Source organism: Mustela lutreola, chromosome 8, assembly GCF_030435805.1.
Source record: "Mustela lutreola isolate mMusLut2 chromosome 8, mMusLut2.pri, whole genome shotgun sequence".
Taxonomy (NCBI): Eukaryota; Metazoa; Chordata; class Mammalia; order Carnivora; family Mustelidae; genus Mustela; species Mustela lutreola.
Window position 1 is genome coordinate 94930339 of NC_081297.1, and position 6882 is coordinate 94937220.

At 46.5% G+C, this 6882-nt stretch overlaps 1 long non-coding RNA gene across 1 annotated transcript; it reads left to right on the plus strand.

The window, feature by feature from the left end:
- Positions 1–750: 750 nt before the first annotated feature.
- Positions 751–2928, plus strand: LOC131839020 (uncharacterized). Its single transcript, XR_009356776.1, has 3 exons — positions 751–839; positions 2625–2745; positions 2839–2928. It is a non-coding gene; the product is annotated as an uncharacterized LOC131839020 (long non-coding RNA).
- The last annotated feature ends 3954 nt before the right edge of the window (positions 2929–6882 follow it).

Below are 6882 nucleotides of genomic sequence, written 5' to 3' on the forward strand. Positions count from 1 at the left end.
AATGGTAGGAAGGAATTCTTAGGGCAGATGACGGAGGGAATGAAAGAGCAGCCACCAGCAGGGTCTTTGTGCAAACTATAAAAATGTGCCCCCTCTCCCCCAACCCCAGGGATGCAGACTTGTGCCAGGACACAGAGTTTGTTAAGTGAAGCAAGGCTGCTTTCCAGCTCCACTCACGATCTCAGCCAAGTGTTTCTGGGCGGTACAAAAACCAAAAACCAAAACACTGCCACCAAAAAAACTGCTCAGCTGACTGCAATGATCCAGATCTGCAAGGCAGGGAAAAAATGCCTGGGGAAAGGCATAGCTGCAAGCAAAATCAAGACCCGTCCAAAGACCTGTAAAGCGTGCGTTATTACTAGAGCACATGTGCACTGTAGTGGGCAGCAACAGCTGTGGAGCTGGGCTGGGTCAGCTCACAGGGAACTTAATATCCCAAAGACAGGAATGGAGCCAGGGTGTGAGTGAGGAGCTTGCATGGTGGGGAGCCCTGCTGGACTCCTAGGCAGAAGGCAAAAAGAGCACTCCTGTTTATACTTATCCAATTGGAAACTCTCCATTGAAACAAATCTAAGCCCATTGCCCAATCTGTTTACATGACTTTGTCAATCCTCATAAACCCAGGGAGGGACATGACAGCCACACAAGCCTGGGAATAGCAGCCCCATGGGAAACCATTGCCCCTGTTGTGAAATCAGGCAGGGCAAAGACAAACCACAGCAGCCTGTTTTTATAAAATGGTGATGTGTTGTTTATCATGGACTTTGGGGCACTGGATTTCGGTTTTTTGACATATTGTCACTGGTGGTTTGGGTGCTCCGTTGAATTTTGTGCCCCAGGTAAGTGCCTTACTCTCTCCCCACCAGCCCCAGCCCCGCTGATCAGATTTGCCTTGCATGGAAGGGTGGGACTGGGAACAGAGCTGGAACCTGGGCCGCACAACAGAATCAACTGGGACTTTTTAAAAGCTCTCCATGGCTTGACCTCACCACAAACCAATTAAATCTGAACTTCTGGGACCGGAGCCCAGGCATGGGTGCATTTTAAAATCTTTCCACATGGTTCTGTTTTGAAGCCAGGGTTGCAAACCACTGCCTTAAACAGATATGTGGGATTAGATGTAAGGAATGAGGAAGACGGAAAAGTCAGGACCCTGGCCTGGGTAAGCAAGTGGATGATGATTCTATTTTGTAGGGGAGCTAACTCAGAAGAAGGAGGGTTCCAGAGAGAACAGATCTGGGGGTGGAGAGGAGAGCAAATGAGCTCTACCTGTCTGGTACTAGCTGGTACTGAAGTGGAAATGCATAGATGACCATAGGGCTATGGACCTTCCAGTAGAGACAGAGACTCGGGAAGGAGCGTAGAGGCAAAGGTAGAAGTTGAGAGGAGGTGCGATTGTACCCAGAACACAAGGAGGGGGCCCGAGGTGGGGACCCCCTACTGAAAAAGACCATTCCATCCCTAAAGGGATTCTCTCCCGACGCCCAGTTCCATCTTAACCACGGCAGCAAGTGCACCAAGATCCCTCCAGAAAGGTGACCTGAGTACTGTTTGTAGAACCACATCATAGCACTGGAAAAACATACTGGGATTCTTCCTTTGGCTCAGAATTCAAATGCTAGGGAGGAAGTGACCAGGGCGTGCCTGCAAAATCCTTGGTTGATCCACCAAAGAAGAAACACAACTAATTATCCACTGTCTTTCCTCAAGCCTGCTGAATCAGAAGAATCAGCTAGGACACCTCTTCCAAATAGGAATGTTCATACTCAGACCCAGAGCTGCTCACTGAGAACCTCTAGGAGAGGGCCCTGGGACTCTGCATTTTTAACAGGTTCCCAGGTGACTCTTAAGAGAGTGTGAGTTTGGGGGTGCCTGGGTGGTTTAGTGGGTTAAAGCCTCTGCCTTCGACTCAGGTCATGATCCCAGGGTCCTGGGATTGAGCCCTGCATCAGGCTCTCTGCTCCGTGGGAGCCTGCTTCCTCCTCTCTCTCTGCCTTGCCTGACTACTTATGATCTCTGTCTGTCAAATAAACAAATAAAATCTTAAAAAAAAAAAAAAAAGAGAGAGAGAGAGAGTGAGTTTGGGAAGCGCTGCTCTGTGGACAAGAAAATTCTCCCTCTTTGCCCTGGTTTGTAGCAAAGATTGTCTGGGGCTTTTCTAGTTTGGCCCAGGATGGCAGAAAGTGATTGGCTCGATATGGCAGAATCAGTGGAAAGATTTTATGAGTTGGTCCTGTCACTGGAAACATTCGGTTTCCCATTTAGGGCTTCTTTTCCTCCCCTTGCCCAGTATGATGTTCAACCCTGGACACACTCACCCAGTTCTCCTAAGAGAAAACGTTACCAAAACCAGCTTGCTGCCTTGAAATTTAGGAAGATAAATCCTTTCCTGAACCTATCTGCTGGCATGTTCATCTATTTCCAGTTAGTTTTATACAGACTGAAATGTCCATGTTCATGCATTTGGTTCGAATCTGTTTAGAAAAATAGTGCCCTTGAAAGAAAGAAAAGATTGCAATTGATCTTTGGGGGGAATCAATCTAAAACACTTCTCCAAGTTTTGCTTTGGGGGATGTTTTCCTCTTTTATATTTGCAGCTTGTTCTTGTGCAGCTGTTCTCCTAGGAAACAGCACTTTTCCAAGCTTGACAAAGAAAAGCCTTGGGGAAATAAAACTTGGATGTGATGAAACGCACGCAGCCCAACAACTGGAGAAGCTCCTTTCTTGTCTCCAAGCCTCAGGCTTGTAAGTAGCTCTTCACACAGTGGATTTAAGTGTTTATATATGAAAAAAATTAACTCATGGTTAATCAGCAGATATTCATCAAAATTATTTCAGGAGAAGTGGCACTGAAGACCCCTGAACAGACAAGACGGAATCTGACCGTGGTGTTCTCTGAATGAGGTAATCAGCCTGTGATGAGCAAAGGAATACGTCTCCCCAAAATTAAATTCATTCATGCAACAAAGGCTCCTATGTGTGCAGACACTATGCTGGGCTCTGGGAATAGAAAACAAGTTGCTGTCTTCCTGAAGCATACAGAGAGATAAGAAAACACACACACACACACACACACACAGGTGAAACAGCACATAAATACAATATCAAATTGTAAGTGCTCAAAAGAAAACAGACTGATCCACTGAAGACCAGTTACTGGGAGACCCCAGCATTACCGTGATGGATGAGGGCTCACAAAGGAGGCCATATTGGACTGAGGTGTAAACACCGTGAAGAAGATTTTGGAGAACTTTAGGAAGAGCTGGAGTCAGACCCAAGTGGGAGGCATGTAGAATTGGCCCCTCAAAGGAGGGACTTAAGGGAAAATTTGTCTCTAAGGGAATGATTGAAACCATCCAGAACCCTAACTTGCAGATTCAGACCCAAGAAGGGCTGGCAAACCAGACAGTGAGTCCATTACAAGATGGCGGAACCTTGATTCCCAAGATGCGGGGGCAGCCAGGCAGGGTTTGAGGTGACCAGCGCCCCAGACTGGCTATGTCTGGCAATGAGTGGCAGCATCCATTCACCCCCCCCTCCCCATTCAACCCCATCCATTTAAAATATCTGTGTCACTTTCTAAGTGTCCCAATAGGTGAAAATGTTTGAGAGGCCCTGCTTCAGGGTTTAGGCCCACCCCAATAGCTTCGTAATTACCTACCTGGGACTAACCACAACTATGTGTATAGGGTACCTCCTCAAGTTTCTTCACTATCTATAGGAAGCTCTTTCACACTGGAACGCATGTCTGGCCGAAGACACATGCTGAGAAGAACAGGGATCTGGAAAGCTGTAGAATGTGAGGTAATGCTATTTGATTGTGACACCACCCTAAGGCTACATGGGGAAAGTTGTGGAAAGCTAGGTCACGGGGGCAGGTTGTGAGCCCTAGGGAAGGGGCAGCTGGTGGCATGCCTCCTTCTCTGCTTCACCACCAACAATCTTCTGTTTTGTTAACTGATGTGAATGGAAATTATTTTTTATTGGCACCGTAATCTGTATGCGTATATACCTACAGTTAGTCAGCTTAAGGATATGATCTCATCTCACTGTGGAAAGGGCTGTGTACCTGATGGTCAACATCTGATCTATGTAAACATGTATAGATGTGCTGGGGGGGGTGTGTGTGTGAGAACATTCAGGTGTGTTTACCAGCGGACACCCCACACATAGACTAGGGATCTCAGAGACTCTCACAGACTGCTGGAAAAAATATTTGGAGAGCCTAAAAACTTTTCCACTTTCCCTCTATGCAGAACTGATAAAGCATTATATTTCTTCTTCTCATTTCCTCTTAATTTGCAACACACATGTGCATGTGCACAAACACACACACACACACACACACACCAGCCACCTAAACAAAAAATTCAGGTTCCCATGTGGTATGTCCCAGCTACCAGGTGTGTCAGGAAAAGGAAGGGACAGAGGACCCAGCCAGTGCCTTTGAAAGGAGGTGGTGGGGGTGGGGATTGGTCAATGTCATTAAAAGAACCACCTGCACACGCCAGGGTCTGTGCCTTTTGGAGGCTGCTTCCCCTCACACCATCCCCTTCTTCCATCACAAATGACCTTCTGGGAACTCAGAGGCAAAAACAGCCTCTCTTACTAAGAGGTTCTGCGTTGAGGTTGCCTAATCGCACAGACAGTTTATGACACTCTGGGAATGGGAACTTCGTGTTTTCCTGAATTTCTGATTCTTAAGGCCTTAATTTCCGTTTCACCTCATGATGCTTGTCTCTTCATTATTTGGCCAGCCCCTGATTCTCGAACCCGCCCTCCCACCTACCCGCCCTCTCTCCCTCCGGCTTCAGCCCACCCCCACATTTTCTTCCCAACTCAGCCTGGTCCTCCTCCCTCTCTCACTGCTACTTCAATACAGCCATGCTTACTCTGACCCGCTGCCTGCTTCCCAAGTGTTCACAGGGCTCATGGGTTTATGACTCAGACTCTAAGCTCAGGTTATGCAAGCATAACCCACAGACCTTTTTGATTTTGCTGAGCAATACAAACCATGATTTATTTCTTATGCAATGAATCAGCCTCAAAGGACAACAGGGACCGGTTTTTTTGGTACTTAAAAAAAATGGTAGCTTTTGCGTAAAGAACTCAAGCGGGTGATATTTCAGGCACTAGCTGCATGGACCTCAGGCAGACATGGCACACCAGTTTCTGTTCAGTTCAAGTGCCTTTGCAGAGGAGTCTACATAATCACCATTTGCCAACAGAGTGTTGTTAACTATAGCACTCGAGGTCTTCACATGGCACCTTCCAGTCCTAAGCAAGGCTGTGAAGAATTGTTTTGTAAAATAAAACTACCAGCCGGGGGATAGATTGTGACAACCAACACTGACACACAAACAGGTAAGGGTGTGTCCCAACAATGAAGAGCATTTTCCTTCTCATCTGAAGGCTGGGGGTGCAGGGAGGGGGGCTGAGGGGGGTTGGGGTTGCAGGTGTGGGAGAAGAAAACTACAGTAACACTGATAACCCCTCCATGGTTTTTAGACTCCAATACCAGGAGCAACACAGCAATTGCAAAGTCCAGAACCCTGAGAGTTCCAGCACTCCCTGGAGCTTATCTACTCCGGCCGACTTCTAACACAGAACTCCCCCATCATCCTCAGTGGAGTGTCATCGAGATCGAACACCTCCAGCGGAAGATGACCCACCACTTGGCAGGAAGCTTTTCTGGGATCTGCCTTCCTGAAATTTCTTACCGTTGAACCACCTCTTAGGCTGTTCTCATTAAAGACACCTGAGCAGCAGCATGGGGTTATGTGTAAGAGATCCCGCTTTGGCCCTCCAGCCCTATCATTTGGTAGCTGTGCCACCTTTGCGCTTCCGTTTCTGCAGGTATGATGCAAAAGCAAGATCATAATCATAATAACTCATAAGGTTTCTATAAGTAGCAAATGATATTGCACAAACAGAGCCCTTCAAAAGGAAGCTGGCACAGAGAAGGAACATGGTAAGTATTCCTCGCCATGCGAACGTGCCCTGCAAAGTCTCGCCCTCTCGAGGTCAAACATCTCCATTCCATCAGCCCTGTTGTGTATCATGTCATTCTAGAAAGAGCTCCCATCTTAAAAGCTCCTCCATCACAGTGAGATGCACAGAAGTGGATTTAATATTCCGTTGTGGTAGACCGTGCCCCCTGATTAGATGGAAACAGCACCCGCCCTGACCCAGACTTCACAATTTCACCAATGCTTGCCTACGATGTCATTGGCTCTTCGCCCTTCTAAACCACATCACTGGGTGCTGTCAGTCTTGTAGACACCTAAAACTACCAGCCCTTTTTCATGAAAACTACTGTCAAAGCAAGCCTTTCCAAACAATGTTTATGTGATTTATTTTGGGTGTAAGAATACATTTACATCTATTAAAGTAAATTCTTGGTGTGGGATCTTGCTTCCAGTCCTTTGCAATACAGTTGCCTTCCGTTTTATTATTCAGTCTTTCCTAATGTTGTGCCATGTGCAAAACTGGATAAATATGTTTTATTTTTATTCGAGTGGTGGATTAAAGTATTACCCACACATAGCCAAAGAGAGAGCCCTGTGGAAAACCACTTGAGACCTCTATCTCTAAATGATCAGGTCTTCTGGAATGTTTGACTTAGGACTCCACCTAATTTTATTACCATTACCCTTGCCTTTTCCCATCTTGTTCATAAAGATAGCATGCCAAACGCAATATATGCTTTTTCTGTTTCAATTTCTTATGGGTAAAAAAAAAAAAGTTGATCTGGAATTATTCCTTCTTAGAGAGAGGTAATAGTTTTACGTAATCCCTGGGTACAGTGCTGGCCCCCACCACCATGCCCCAGAGCTCAGGGCGTAGCTACATGGGCTTGCCAGAGATTCTTTTTTTTTTTTT